Here is a 13,782-nt window from a genome sequence, read left to right on the forward strand (position 1 = left end):
AGCAGAAGGGCTTGTAGCTCAGCGTTTAGTAAACCAGGGGTCGTGAGTTTGATTCTCGCTGGGGCCTATCAAGGAATCATTGACTCGCCAAATAAACTTCAGATGTTTGGTAGTACAGCATTGTTATGTCTATTTAGGGTCTCTGGGAGTAAATACTCACTCCTCTGAAAATTATGGTCATTGCAATTGACTGTCAAAAGCCAGAATCAGGTAAATTTGATGTTTTGAAGGTCACATCGCAACACCTGTAAATGTCTTTGTAGCACAGTGGTTGGGACACTGATCTATTAAACTAGGGGTCATGTGTTCTGTTCTTACTGTTGTCTTTCAAGGATCATTTGATTAACCTAATAAAGTGCAGATGTTTGCTAGTGCTACATTTTTACATCTGTGTTTAGGGTATCTCGGAGGAAATACTCCTCTGAAAGTTATGGTCATTGCAATTGACTGTCAAAAGCCAGAATCAGGTTACTTTGCTGTTTTGCCTTTCAAGGATTGGTTGACTAACCAGATTATGTGCAGATGACTGATGATACTGTGTTGTTCCTTCTGTATTTAGGGTCTGTGGGATAGAGATTCACCAAATACCGCTACCAATATTTAGCGTTCAAAGAACCACATTAATTTACTGCTTTGAAGGTAAGGTTATGTGTCCAAGTCCTTGTAGCTCAGTGGTTAGAGCACTGGTCTAGTAAACCAGTTGTCGTGAGTTCAATTCTCACCGAGGCCTTTCAAAACCAAAACCAGATTAGTTTTCTGTTTTGCCTTTCAAGGATTTGTTGACTAACCAGATTATGTGCAAATGATTGATAATACTGTGTTATTCCTTCGGTATTTCATGTCTGTGGGATAGAGATCGACTGATTTGGCACCAATCTTCAGCATTTTGACAAATTGGTTTAAAGAACCAGATTAATTTGATGCTTTGAAGGTCTTGTTTATACGCCTCCAAGACCTTGTAGCTCAGTGGTTAGAGCGCTGGTCTAGTAAACCAGGGGTAGTGATTTGTATTCTCACCTGGGCCTTTCAGGGGATGTTTTGCTTAACGTACGGCCCACAGATTTCTTCTATTATTACATTTTTAAATCTGTGTTTAGGGTATCTCAGAGGAAATACTCACTCCTCTGAAAGTTATGGTCATTGCAATTGACTATCAAAAGCCAGAATCAGGTTACTTTGCTGTTTTGTCTTTCAAGGATTGGTTGACTAACCAGATGATGTGCAGATGACTGATGATACTGTGTTTGTTCCTTCTGTATTTAGGGTCTGTGGGATAGAGATTGACCAAATACCGCTACCAATATTTAGCGTTCAAAGAACCACATTAATTTACTGCTTTGAACACCGCAGAACCAGGTTAGTTTGCTGTTTGTGATTACAGCACTGGTCTAGTAAACCAGAGGTCATGAATTTGATTCTTACCTGGCCTTTTCAGGGATTCCTTGACTAAACCGATGAACTGCAGATTTGTCGTTCTACTACATATTTATGTCTGCGTTCAGGGCATTTTGACAAAATGGTTCACAGAACCAGTTTAGTTTGCGCTGGTCTAATAAACCAGGGGTTGTGAGTTCAACTCTCACCTAGGCATTTCAGGAATTGTTTGACTAAGCTAATAAACTGTAGATGTTTCGTAGTGCTTTTGCGTTTTGGGTATCTAGGAAATAATACTACCTACTCAAAAAGCTACTGGCACGCCAGAACCGGCTCAATTTGCTGTTTTAAAGACCACGGTGTTGTGACAAGGCTGCGTAGCTCTGTGGTTAGAGCACTGGTCTCGTAAACCAGGGGTCGTGAGTTCAATTCTCACTGCGGCCTTCCAAGGATTCTTTGACTCATCAAATGAACTGCAGATAGTTTGTAGTGCTGCATTTTTCTACCTGTATTTAGTGTCTCTGGGAGTTAATACTCACTACTATAAATGGTATGGTCAATGTAATTGGCTAAAACAGAACCATCTTAATTTGCCTTGTAGCTCAGTGATTAGAGCACTGGTCTAGTAAACCAGATGTCATGAGTAATGTAATCCGTTCTTAGGGTATCTGGGAGTAAATACTCACTACTCTGAACGTTATGGTCATTGCAATTGACTGTCAAAAGCCAGAATCAGGTTACTTTGCTGTTTTGCCTTTCAAGGATTGGTTGACTAACCAGATGATGTGCAGATGACTGATGATACTGTGTTGTTCCTTCTGTATTTAGGGTCTGTGGGATAGAGATTGACCGATTACCGCTACCAATATTCAGTGTTCAAAGAACCAGATTAATTTGCTGCTTTGAAGGTAAGGTCAAGTCTCCAAAGCCTTGTAGCTCAGTGGTTAGAGCACTGGTCTAGTTAACCAGGGGTTGTGAGTTCAATTCTCACTGAGGCCTTTCAAAACCAGAACCAGGTGAATTTGCTGTTTTGCCTTTGAAGGATTTGTTGACTAACCAGATTATGTGAAAATGATTGATAATACTCTGTTATTCCTTCGGTATTTCGTGTCTGTGGGATACAAATCGACTGATTTGGCACCAATATTCAGCATTTTGACAAATTGGTTTACAGAACCAGATTAATTTGCTGCTTCGAAGGTCTTGTTTCCACGTCTTCAAGGCCTTGTATCTCAGTGATTGGAGCACTGCTCTAGTAAACCAGGGGTAGTGAGTTTGATTCTCACCTGGGCCTTTCAGGGGATGTTTGGCTTAACGAACGGCCCACAGATTTTTGCTAATACTACATTTTTACGTCTGTGTTTAGGGTATGTGGGTGTAAATACTCACTACTCAGTAAATTGTGGTCATTGTAATCCAGTAAAGGACGACCCAGGTTAATTTGCTGTTTTAAAGGCCATGTTGCTGCAATCGCAAGTCCTCGTAGCTTAGTGGTAAGAGCACTGATCTTGCAAACCAGGGGTCCTGAGTTCAATTCTTACTGGGGCCTTTCAAGGAGTCATAGCCTTACCAAATGAACGGCATATATTTGCTAGTAGTTTGTTGTTATGTGTGTAGTTAGGGTCTCTCGGACTTAATATCCTCATCACTACTCTGATAGGTATGGTCAATTTCACCGCAGAACCAGGTTAATTTGCTGTTTGTGATTACAGCACTGGTCTAGTAAACCAGAGGTCATGAATTTTATTCTTACCTGGACTTTTCAGGGATTCCTTGACTAAACCGATGAACTGCAGATTTGTCGTACTACTACATATTTATGTCTGCGTTCAGGGCATTTTGACAAAATGGTTCACAGAACCAGTTTAGTTTGCGCTGGTCTAATAAACCAGGGGTCGTGAGTTCAACTCTCACCTAGGCATTTCAGGAATTGTTTGACTAAGCTAATAAACTGTAGATGTTTGGTAGTGCTTTTGTGTTTTGGGTATCTAGGAGTTGATACTACCTACTCTAATAGCTATTGGCACGCCAGAACCAGCTCAATTTGCTGTTTTAAAGACAGTGGTGTTGTGACAATGCTGCGTAGCTCAGTGGTTAGAGCACTGGTCTCGGAAACCAGGGGTCGTGCGTTCAATTCTCACTGAGGCCTTCCAGACCCAGGTAAATTTGCTGTTTTGCCTTTGAAGGATTTGTTGACTAACCAGATTATGTGAAAATGATTGATAATATTGTGTTATTCCTTCGGTAGTTCGTGTCTGTTGGATAAGAATCGACTGATTTGGCACCAATATTCAGCATTTTGACAAATTGGTTTAAAGAACCAGATTAATTTGCTGCTTCGAAGGTCTTGTTTCCACGTCTTCAAGGCCTTGTATCTCAGTGGTTGGAGCACTGCTCTAGTAAACCAAGGGTAGTGAGTTTGATTCTCACCTGGGCCTTTCAGGGGATGTTTGGCTTAACGAACGGCCCACAGATTTTTGCTAATACTACATTTTTACGTCTGTGTTTAGGGTATGTGGGTGTAAATACTCACTACTCAGTAAATTGTGGTCATTGTAATCCAGTAAAGGACGACCCAGGTTAATTTGCTGTTTTAAAGGCCATGTTGCTGCAATCGCAAGTCCTCGTAGCTTAGTGTTAAGAGCACTGATCTTGCAAACCAGGGGTCCTGAGTTCAATTCTTACTGGGGCCTTTCAAGGAGTCATAACCTTACCAAATGAACTGCATATATTTGCTAATAGTTTGTTGTTATGTGTGTAGTTAGGGTCTCTAGGACTTAATATCCTCCTCACTACTCTGATAGGTATGGTCAATTTCACCGCAGAACCAGGTTAATTTGCTGTTTGTGATTACAGCACTGGTCTAGTAAACCAGAGGTCATGAATTTGATTCTTACCTGGCCTTTTCAGGGATTCCTTGACTAAACCGATGAACTGCAGATTTGTCGTACTACTACATATTTATGTCTGCGTTCAGGGCATTTTGACAAAATGGTTCACAGAACCAGTTTAGTTTGCGCTGGTCTAATAAACCAGGGGTCGTGAGTTCAACTCTCACCTAGGCATTTCAGGAATTGTTTGACTAAGCTAATAAACTGTAGATGTTTGGTAGTGCTTTTGCGTTTTGGGTATCTAGGAGTTAATACTACCTATTCTAATAGCTACTGGCACGCCAGAACCAGCTCAATTTGCTGTTTTAAAGACCACGGTGTTGTGACAAGGCTGCGTAGCTCAGTGGTTAGAGCACTGGTCTTGTAAACCAGGGGTCGTGAGTTCAATTCTCACTGCGGCCTTCCAAGGATTCTTTGACTCATCAAATGAACTGCAGATAGTTTGTAGTGCTGCATTGTTCTACCTCTATTTAGTGTCTCTGGGAGTTAATACTCACTACTATAAATGGTATGGTCAATGTAATTGGCTAAAACAGAACCATCTTAATATGCCTTCTAGCTCAGTGATTAGAGCACTGGTCTAGTAAACCAAATGTCATGAGTAATGTAATCCGTTCTTAGGGTATCTGGGAGTAAATACTCACTACTCCGAACGTTATGGTCATTGCAATTGACTGTCAAAAGCCAGAATCAGGTTACTTTGCTGTTTTGCCTTTCAAGGATTGGTTGACTAACCAGATGATGTGCAGATGACTGATGATACTGTGTTGTTCCTTCTGTATTTAGGGTCTGTGGGATAGAGATTGACCGATTACCGCTACCAATATTCAGCGTTCAAAGAACCAGATTAATTTGCTGCTTTGAAGGTAAGGTCAAGTCTCCAAGGCCTTGTAGCTCAGTGGTTAGAGCACTGGTCTAGTAAACCAGGGGTCGTGAGTTCAATTCTCACTGAGGCCTTTCAAAACCAGAACCAGGTTAGTTTTCTGTTTTGCCTTTCAATGATTTGTTGACTAACCAGATTATGTGCAAATGATTGATAATACTGTGTTATTCCTTCGGTATTTCGTGTATGTGGGATAGAGATCGTCTGATTTGGCACGAATATTCAGCATTTTGACACATTAGTTTAAAGAACCAGATTAATTTGATGCTTCGAAGGTCTTGTTTCCACGTCTTCATGGCCTTGTAGCTCAGTGGTTAGAGCACTGGTCTAGTAAACCAGGGGTAGTGAGTTCGATTCTCACCTGGGCCTTTCAGGGGATGTTTGGCTTAACGAACGTGCAACCTGCAAATGATTGATAAATTCCTTCGGTATTTCGTGTCTGTGGGATAGAGATTGACCGATTCGGCACCAATATTTTGACAAATTGGTTTAAAGAACCAGATTAATTTGATGCTTTGAAGGTCTTGTTTGTACGCCTTCAAGACCTTGTAGCTCAGTGGTTAGAGCGCTGGTCTAGTAAACCAGGGGTAGTGAGTTTGATTCTCACCTGGGCCTTTCAGGGGATGTTTTGCTTAACGAACGGCCCACAGATTTCTTCTATTATTACATTTTTAAATCTGTGTTTAGGGTATCTCAGAGGAAATACTCACTCCTCTGAAAGTTATGGTCATTGCAATTGACTGTCAAAAGCCAGAATCAGGTTACTTTGCTGTTTTACCTTTCAAGGATTGGTTGACTAACCAGATGATGTGCAGATGACTGATGATACTGTGTTGTTCCTTCTGTATTTAGGGTCTGTGGTATAAAGATTGACCAAATACCGCTACCAATATTTAGCGTTCAAAGAACCACATTAATTTACTGCTTTGAAGGTAATGTCAAGTTGCCAAGGCCTTGTAGCTCAGTGGTCAGAGCCCTGGTCTAGTTAACCAGGTGACCTGAGTTCAATTCTCACTGAGGCCTTCCAAAACCAGGAGCAGGTAAATTTGCTTTTCTAACTTTGAAGGATTTGTTGACTAACCAGATTATGTGCCAATGATTGATAATACTGTGTTATTCCTTTGGTATTTCGTGTCTGTGGGATAGAAATCAACTTATTTGGCACCAATATTCAGCCTATTGACAAATTGGTTTAAAGAACCAGATTAATTTGCTGCTTCGAAGGTCTTGTTTCCACGTCTTCAAGGCCTTGTAGCTCAGTGGTTAGAGCACTGGTCTAGTAAACCAGGGGTAGTGAGTTCGATTCTCACCTGGGCCTTTCAGGGAATGTTTGGCTTAACGAACGGCCCACAGATTTCTGCTCATTCTACATTTTTACATCTGTGTTTAGGGTATGTGGGTGTAAATACTCACTACTCTGAAAGTTATGGTCATTGTAATTAACCAAATCAGAACCAGTTTAGTTTACTCTTTTGAAGGCCATGCTGCCACTAGCAGAAGGGCTTGTAGCTCAGCGGTTAGTAAACCAGGGGTCGTGAGTTTGATTCTCGCTGGGGCCTATCAAGGAATCATTGACTCGCCAAGTAAACTTCAGATGTTTGGTAGTACAGCATTGTTATGTCTATTTAGGGTCTCTGGGAGTAAATACTCACTCCTCTGAAAATTATGGTCATTGCAATTGACTGTCAAAAGCCAGAATCAGGTAAATTTGATGTTTTGAAGGTCACATTGCAACACCTGTAAATGTCTTTGTAGCTTAGTGGTTGGGACACTCATCTAGTAAACTAGGGGTCATGTGTTCTGGTCTCACTGTTGTCTTTCAAGGATCATTTGATTAACCTAATAAAGTGCAGATGTTTGCTAGTGCTACATTTTTACATCTGTGTTTAGGGTATCTCGGAGGAAATACTCCTCTGAAAGTTATGGTCATTGCAATTGACTGTCAAAAGCCAGAATCAGGTTACTTTGCTGTTTTGCCTTTCAAGGATTGGTTGACTAACCAGATGATGTGCAGATGACTGATGATACTGTGTTGTTCCTTCTGTATTTAGGGTCTGTGGGATAGAGATTGACCAAATACCGCGACCAATATTTAGCGTTCAAAGAACCACATTAATTTACTGCTTTGAAGGTAATGTCAAGTTACCAAGGCCTTTTAGCTCAGTGGTCAGAGCCCTGGTCTAGTAAACCAGCGGTCGTGAGTTCAATTCTCACTGAGGCCTTCCAGAACCAGGTAAATTTGCTGTTTTGCCTTTGAAGGATTTGTTGACTAACCAGATTATGTGAAAATGATTGATAATACTCTGTTATTCCTTCGGTATTTCGTGTCTGTGGGATAGAAATCGACTGATTTGGCACCAATATTCAGCATTTTGACAAATTGGTTTAAAGAACCAGATTAATTTGCTGCTTCGAAGGTCTTGTTTCCACGTCTTCAAGTCCTTGTATCTCAGTGGTTGGAGCACTGCTCTCGTAAACCAAGGGTAGTGAGTTTGATTCTCACCTGGGCCTTTCAGGGGATGTTTGGCTTAATGAACAGCCCACATATTTTTGCTAATACTACATTTTTGCGTCTGTGTTTAGGGTATGTGGGTGTAAATACTCACTACTCAGTAAGTTGTGGTCATTGTAATCCAGTAAAGGACGACCCAGGTTAATTTGCTGTTTTAAAGGCCATGTTGCTGCAATCGCAAGTCCTCGTAGCTTACTGGTAAGAGCACTGATCTTGCAAACCAGGGGTCCTGAGTTCAATTCTTACTGGGGCCTTTCAAGGAGTCATATCCTTACCAAATGAACTGCATATATTTGCTAATTGTTTGTTGTTATGTGTGTAGTTAGGGTCTCTAGGACTTAATATCCTCATCACTATTCTGATAGGTATGGTCAATTTCACCGCAGAACCAGGTTAATTTGCTGTTTGTGATTACAGCACTGGTCTAGTAAACCAGAGGTCATGAATTTGATTCTTACCTGGCCTTTTCAGGGATTCCTTGACTAAACCGATGAACTGCAGATTTGTCGTACTACTACATATTTATGTCTGCGTTCAGGGCATTTTGACAAAATGGTTCACAGAACCAGTTTAGTTTGCGCTGGTCTAATAAACCAGGGGTCGTGAGTTCAACTCTCACCTAGGCATTTCAGGAATTGTTTGGCTAAGCTAATAAACTGTAGATGTTTGGTAGTGCTTTTGTGTTTTGGGTATCTAGGAGTTAATACTACCTACTCTAATAGCTACTGGCACGCCAGAACCAGCTCAATTTGCTGTTTTAAAGACCACGGTGTTGTGACAAGGCTGTGTAGCTCAGTGGTTAGAGCACTGGTCTCGTAAACCAGGGGTCGTGAGTTCAATTCTCACTGCGGCCTTCCAAGGATTCTTTGACTCATCAAATGAACTGCAGATAGTTTGTAGTGCTGCATTGTTCTACCTGTATTTAGTGTCTCTGGGAGTTAATACTCACTACTATAAATGTTATGGTCAATGTAATTGGCTAAAACAGAACCATCTTAATTTGCCTTGTAGCTCAGTGATTAGAGCACTGGTCTAGTAAACCAGATGTCATGAGTAATGTTATCCGTTCTTAGGGTATCTGGGAGTAAATACTCACTACTCTGAACGTTATGGTCATTGCAATTGACTGTCAAAAGCCAGAATCAGGTTACTTTGCTGTTTTGCCTTTCAAGGATTGGTTGACTAACCAGATGATGTGCAGATGACTGATGATACTGTGTTGTTCCTTCTGTATTTAGGGTCTGTGGGATAGAGATTGACCGATTACCGCTACCAATATTCAGCGTTCAAAGAACCAGATTAATTTGCTGCTTTGAAGGTAAGGTCAAGTCTCCAAGGCCTTGTAGCTCAGTGGTTAGAGCACTGGTCTAGTAAACCAGGGGTCGTGAGTTCAATTCTCACTGAGGCCTTTCAAAACCAGAACCAGGTTAGTTTTCTGTTTTGCCTTTCAATGATTTGTTGACTAACCAGATTATGTGCAAATGATTGATAATACTGTGTTATTCCTTCGGTATTTCGTGTATGTGGGATAGAGATCGTCTGATTTGGCACGAATATTCAGCATTTTGACACATTAGTTTAAAGAACCAGATTAATTTGATGCTTCGAAGGTCTTGTTTCCACGTCTTCATGGCCTTGTAGCTCAGTGGTTAGAGCACTGGTCTAGTAAACCAGGGGTAGTGAGTTCGATTCTCACCTGGGCCTTTCAGGGGATGTTTGGCTTAACGAACGTGCAACCTGCAAATGATTGATAAATTCCTTCGGTATTTCGTGTCTGTGGGATAGAGATTGACCGATTCGGCACCAATATTTTGACAAATTGGTTTAAAGAACCAGATTAATTTGATGCTTTGAAGGTCTTGTTTGTACGCCTTCAAGACCTTGTAGCTCAGTGGTTAGAGCGCTGGTCTAGTAAACCAGGGGTAGTGAGTTTGATTCTCACCTGGGCCTTTCAGGGGATGTTTTGCTTAACGAACGGCCCACAGATTTCTTCTATTATTACATTTTTAAATCTGTGTTTAGGGTATCTCAGAGGAAATACTCACTCCTCTGAAAGTTATGGTCATTGCAATTGACTGTCAAAAGCCAGAATCAGGTTACTTTGCTGTTTTACCTTTCAAGGATTGGTTGACTAACCAGATGATGTGCAGATGACTGATGATACTGTGTTGTTCCTTCTGTATTTAGGGTCTGTGGTATAAAGATTGACCAAATACCGCTACCAATATTTAGCGTTCAAAGAACCACATTAATTTACTGCTTTGAAGGTAATGTCAAGTTGCCAAGGCCTTGTAGCTCAGTGGTCAGAGCCCTGGTCTAGTTAACCAGGTGACCTGAGTTCAATTCTCACTGAGGCCTTCCAAAACCAGGAGCAGGTAAATTTGCTTTTCTAACTTTGAAGGATTTGTTGACTAACCAGATTATGTGCCAATGATTGATAATACTGTGTTATTCCTTTGGTATTTCGTGTCTGTGGGATAGAAATCAACTTATTTGGCACCAATATTCAGCCTATTGACAAATTGGTTTAAAGAACCAGATTAATTTGCTGCTTCGAAGGTCTTGTTTCCACGTCTTCAAGGCCTTGTAGCTCAGTGGTTAGAGCACTGGTCTAGTAAACCAGGGGTAGTGAGTTCGATTCTCACCTGGGCCTTTCAGGGAATGTTTGGCTTAACGAACGGCCCACAGATTTCTGCTCATTCTACATTTTTACATCTGTGTTTAGGGTATGTGGGTGTAAATACTCACTACTCTGAAAGTTATGGTCATTGTAATTAACCAAATCAGAACCAGTTTAGTTTACTCTTTTGAAGGCCATGCTGCCACTAGCAGAAGGGCTTGTAGCTCAGCGGTTAGTAAACCAGGGGTCGTGAGTTTGATTCTCGCTGGGGCCTATCAAGGAATCATTGACTCGCCAAGTAAACTTCAGATGTTTGGTAGTACAGCATTGTTATGTCTATTTAGGGTCTCTGGGAGTAAATACTCACTCCTCTGAAAATTATGGTCATTGCAATTGACTGTCAAAAGCCAGAATCAGGTAAATTTGATGTTTTGAAGGTCACATTGCAACACCTGTAAATGTCTTTGTAGCTTAGTGGTTGGGACACTCATCTAGTAAACTAGGGGTCATGTGTTCTGGTCTCACTGTTGTCTTTCAAGGATCATTTGATTAACCTAATAAAGTGCAGATGTTTGCTAGTGCTACATTTTTACATCTGTGTTTAGGGTATCTCGGAGGAAATACTCCTCTGAAAGTTATGGTCATTGCAATTGACTGTCAAAAGCCAGAATCAGGTTACTTTGCTGTTTTGCCTTTCAAGGATTGGTTGACTAACCAGATGATGTGCAGATGACTGATGATACTGTGTTGTTCCTTCTGTATTTAGGGTCTGTGGGATAGAGATTGACCAAATACCGCGACCAATATTTAGCGTTCAAAGAACCACATTAATTTACTGCTTTGAAGGTAATGTCAAGTTACCAAGGCCTTTTAGCTCAGTGGTCAGAGCCCTGGTCTAGTAAACCAGCGGTCGTGAGTTCAATTCTCACTGAGGCCTTCCAGAACCAGGTAAATTTGCTGTTTTGCCTTTGAAGGATTTGTTGACTAACCAGATTATGTGAAAATGATTGATAATACTCTGTTATTCCTTCGGTATTTCGTGTCTGTGGGATAGAAATCGACTGATTTGGCACCAATATTCAGCATTTTGACAAATTGGTTTAAAGAACCAGATTAATTTGCTGCTTCGAAGGTCTTGTTTCCACGTCTTCAAGTCCTTGTATCTCAGTGGTTGGAGCACTGCTCTCGTAAACCAAGGGTAGTGAGTTTGATTCTCACCTGGGCCTTTCAGGGGATGTTTGGCTTAATGAACAGCCCACATATTTTTGCTAATACTACATTTTTGCGTCTGTGTTTAGGGTATGTGGGTGTAAATACTCACTACTCAGTAAGTTGTGGTCATTGTAATCCAGTAAAGGACGACCCAGGTTAATTTGCTGTTTTAAAGGCCATGTTGCTGCAATCGCAAGTCCTCGTAGCTTACTGGTAAGAGCACTGATCTTGCAAACCAGGGGTCCTGAGTTCAATTCTTACTGGGGCCTTTCAAGGAGTCATATCCTTACCAAATGAACTGCATATATTTGCTAATTGTTTGTTGTTATGTGTGTAGTTAGGGTCTCTAGGACTTAATATCCTCATCACTATTCTGATAGGTATGGTCAATTTCACCGCAGAACCAGGTTAATTTGCTGTTTGTGATTACAGCACTGGTCTAGTAAACCAGAGGTCATGAATTTGATTCTTACCTGGCCTTTTCAGGGATTCCTTGACTAAACCGATGAACTGCAGATTTGTCGTACTACTACATATTTATGTCTGCGTTCAGGGCATTTTGACAAAATGGTTCACAGAACCAGTTTAGTTTGCGCTGGTCTAATAAACCAGGGGTCGTGAGTTCAACTCTCACCTAGGCATTTCAGGAATTGTTTGGCTAAGCTAATAAACTGTAGATGTTTGGTAGTGCTTTTGTGTTTTGGGTATCTAGGAGTTAATACTACCTACTCTAATAGCTACTGGCACGCCAGAACCAGCTCAATTTGCTGTTTTAAAGACCACGGTGTTGTGACAAGGCTGTGTAGCTCAGTGGTTAGAGCACTGGTCTCGTAAACCAGGGGTCGTGAGTTCAATTCTCACTGCGGCCTTCCAAGGATTCTTTGACTCATCAAATGAACTGCAGATAGTTTGTAGTGCTGCATTGTTCTACCTGTATTTAGTGTCTCTGGGAGTTAATACTCACTACTATAAATGTTATGGTCAATGTAATTGGCTAAAACAGAACCATCTTAATTTGCCTTGTAGCTCAGTGATTAGAGCACTGGTCTAGTAAACCAGATGTCATGAGTAATGTTATCCGTTCTTAGGGTATCTGGGAGTAAATACTCACTACTCTGAACGTTATGGTCATTGCAATTGACTGTCAAAAGCCAGAATCAGGTTACTTTGCTGTTTTGCCTTTCAAGGATTGGTTGACTAACCAGATGATGTGCAGATGACTGATGATACTGTGTTGTTCCTTCTGTATTTAGGGTCTGTGGGATAGAGATTGACCGATTACCGCTACCAATATTCAGCGTTCAAAGAACCAGATTAATTTGCTGCTTTGAAGGTAAGGTCAAGTCTCCAAGGCCTTGTAGCTCAGTGGTTAGAGCACTGGTCTAGTAAACCAGGGGTCGTGAGTTCAATTCTCACTGAGGCCTTTCAAAACCAGAACCAGGTTAGTTTTCTGTTTTGCCTTTCAATGATTTGTTGACTAACCAGATTATGTGCAAATGATTGATAATACTGTGTTATTCCTTCGGTATTTCGTGTATGTGGGATAGAGATCGTCTGATTTGGCACGAATATTCAGCATTTTGACACATTAGTTTAAAGAACCAGATTAATTTGATGCTTCGAAGGTCTTGTTTCCACGTCTTCATGGCCTTGTAGCTCAGTGGTTAGAGCACTGGTCTAGTAAACCAGGGGTAGTGAGTTCGATTCTCACCTGGGCCTTTCAGGGGATGTTTGGCTTAACGAACGTGCAACCTGCAAATGATTGATAAATTCCTTCGGTATTTCGTGTCTGTGGGATAGAGATTGACCGATTCGGCACCAATATTTTGACAAATTGGTTTAAAGAACCAGATTAATTTGATGCTTTGAAGGTCTTGTTTGTACGCCTTCAAGACCTTGTAGCTCAGTGGTTAGAGCGCTGGTCTAGTAAACCAGGGGTAGTGAGTTTGATTCTCACCTGGGCCTTTCAGGGGATGTTTTGCTTAACGAACGGCCCACAGATTTCTTCTATTATTACATTTTTAAATCTGTGTTTAGGGTATCTCAGAGGAAATACTCACTCCTCTGAAAGTTATGGTCATTGCAATTGACTGTCAAAAGCCAGAATCAGGTTACTTTGCTGTTTTACCTTTCAAGGATTGGTTGACTAACCAGATGATGTGCAGATGACTGATGATACTGTGTTGTTCCTTCTGTATTTAGGGTCTGTGGTATAAAGATTGACCAAATACCGCTACCAATATTTAGCGTTCAAAGAACCACATTAATTTACTGCTTTGAAGGTAATGTC

At 41.1% G+C, this 13,782-nt stretch overlaps 22 non-coding genes across 22 annotated transcripts; all 22 read left to right on the plus strand.

Moving 5' to 3' along the window:
- The first annotated feature begins 657 nt into the window (after positions 1 to 657).
- On the plus strand, positions 658 to 730 carry trnat-agu (transfer RNA threonine (anticodon AGU)). The gene has a single exon. It is a non-coding gene; the product is annotated as a tRNA-Thr (tRNA).
- Positions 731 to 1,745: 1,015 nt separating this feature from the next.
- trnat-cgu (transfer RNA threonine (anticodon CGU)) lies at positions 1,746 to 1,818 on the plus strand. The gene has a single exon. It is a non-coding gene; the product is annotated as a tRNA-Thr (tRNA).
- A 482-nt stretch (positions 1,819 to 2,300) lies between these two features.
- On the plus strand, positions 2,301 to 2,373 carry trnat-agu (transfer RNA threonine (anticodon AGU)). The gene has a single exon. It is a non-coding gene; the product is annotated as a tRNA-Thr (tRNA).
- A 1,077-nt stretch (positions 2,374 to 3,450) lies between these two features.
- Positions 3,451 to 3,523, plus strand: trnap-cgg (transfer RNA proline (anticodon CGG)). Its single transcript has one exon. It is a non-coding gene; the product is annotated as a tRNA-Pro (tRNA).
- A 1,071-nt stretch (positions 3,524 to 4,594) lies between these two features.
- Positions 4,595 to 4,667, plus strand: trnat-ugu (transfer RNA threonine (anticodon UGU)). Its single transcript has one exon. It is a non-coding gene; the product is annotated as a tRNA-Thr (tRNA).
- A 482-nt stretch (positions 4,668 to 5,149) lies between these two features.
- On the plus strand, positions 5,150 to 5,222 carry trnat-agu (transfer RNA threonine (anticodon AGU)). The gene has a single exon. It is a non-coding gene; the product is annotated as a tRNA-Thr (tRNA).
- Positions 5,223 to 5,444: 222 nt separating this feature from the next.
- trnat-agu (transfer RNA threonine (anticodon AGU)) lies at positions 5,445 to 5,517 on the plus strand. Its single transcript has one exon. It is a non-coding gene; the product is annotated as a tRNA-Thr (tRNA).
- Positions 5,518 to 5,690: 173 nt separating this feature from the next.
- trnat-agu (transfer RNA threonine (anticodon AGU)) lies at positions 5,691 to 5,763 on the plus strand. The gene has a single exon. It is a non-coding gene; the product is annotated as a tRNA-Thr (tRNA).
- A 335-nt stretch (positions 5,764 to 6,098) lies between these two features.
- Positions 6,099 to 6,171, plus strand: trnat-agu (transfer RNA threonine (anticodon AGU)). The gene has a single exon. It is a non-coding gene; the product is annotated as a tRNA-Thr (tRNA).
- Positions 6,172 to 6,393: 222 nt separating this feature from the next.
- Positions 6,394 to 6,466, plus strand: trnat-agu (transfer RNA threonine (anticodon AGU)). Its single transcript has one exon. It is a non-coding gene; the product is annotated as a tRNA-Thr (tRNA).
- An 831-nt stretch (positions 6,467 to 7,297) lies between these two features.
- trnat-agu (transfer RNA threonine (anticodon AGU)) lies at positions 7,298 to 7,370 on the plus strand. The gene has a single exon. It is a non-coding gene; the product is annotated as a tRNA-Thr (tRNA).
- Positions 7,371 to 8,441: 1,071 nt separating this feature from the next.
- On the plus strand, positions 8,442 to 8,514 carry trnat-cgu (transfer RNA threonine (anticodon CGU)). Its single transcript has one exon. It is a non-coding gene; the product is annotated as a tRNA-Thr (tRNA).
- Positions 8,515 to 8,996: 482 nt separating this feature from the next.
- On the plus strand, positions 8,997 to 9,069 carry trnat-agu (transfer RNA threonine (anticodon AGU)). Its single transcript has one exon. It is a non-coding gene; the product is annotated as a tRNA-Thr (tRNA).
- Positions 9,070 to 9,291: 222 nt separating this feature from the next.
- On the plus strand, positions 9,292 to 9,364 carry trnat-agu (transfer RNA threonine (anticodon AGU)). Its single transcript has one exon. It is a non-coding gene; the product is annotated as a tRNA-Thr (tRNA).
- Positions 9,365 to 9,537: 173 nt separating this feature from the next.
- trnat-agu (transfer RNA threonine (anticodon AGU)) lies at positions 9,538 to 9,610 on the plus strand. The gene has a single exon. It is a non-coding gene; the product is annotated as a tRNA-Thr (tRNA).
- A 335-nt stretch (positions 9,611 to 9,945) lies between these two features.
- Positions 9,946 to 10,018, plus strand: trnat-agu (transfer RNA threonine (anticodon AGU)). The gene has a single exon. It is a non-coding gene; the product is annotated as a tRNA-Thr (tRNA).
- A 222-nt stretch (positions 10,019 to 10,240) lies between these two features.
- On the plus strand, positions 10,241 to 10,313 carry trnat-agu (transfer RNA threonine (anticodon AGU)). The gene has a single exon. It is a non-coding gene; the product is annotated as a tRNA-Thr (tRNA).
- Positions 10,314 to 11,144: 831 nt separating this feature from the next.
- trnat-agu (transfer RNA threonine (anticodon AGU)) lies at positions 11,145 to 11,217 on the plus strand. Its single transcript has one exon. It is a non-coding gene; the product is annotated as a tRNA-Thr (tRNA).
- Positions 11,218 to 12,288: 1,071 nt separating this feature from the next.
- trnat-cgu (transfer RNA threonine (anticodon CGU)) lies at positions 12,289 to 12,361 on the plus strand. The gene has a single exon. It is a non-coding gene; the product is annotated as a tRNA-Thr (tRNA).
- Positions 12,362 to 12,843: 482 nt separating this feature from the next.
- Positions 12,844 to 12,916, plus strand: trnat-agu (transfer RNA threonine (anticodon AGU)). Its single transcript has one exon. It is a non-coding gene; the product is annotated as a tRNA-Thr (tRNA).
- A 222-nt stretch (positions 12,917 to 13,138) lies between these two features.
- trnat-agu (transfer RNA threonine (anticodon AGU)) lies at positions 13,139 to 13,211 on the plus strand. The gene has a single exon. It is a non-coding gene; the product is annotated as a tRNA-Thr (tRNA).
- A 173-nt stretch (positions 13,212 to 13,384) lies between these two features.
- Positions 13,385 to 13,457, plus strand: trnat-agu (transfer RNA threonine (anticodon AGU)). Its single transcript has one exon. It is a non-coding gene; the product is annotated as a tRNA-Thr (tRNA).
- The last annotated feature ends 325 nt before the right edge of the window (positions 13,458 to 13,782 follow it).

This window comes from Vanacampus margaritifer, chromosome 13 (genome assembly GCF_051991255.1).
Source record: "Vanacampus margaritifer isolate UIUO_Vmar chromosome 13, RoL_Vmar_1.0, whole genome shotgun sequence".
In the NCBI taxonomy this organism is placed as follows: Eukaryota; Metazoa; Chordata; class Actinopteri; order Syngnathiformes; family Syngnathidae; genus Vanacampus; species Vanacampus margaritifer.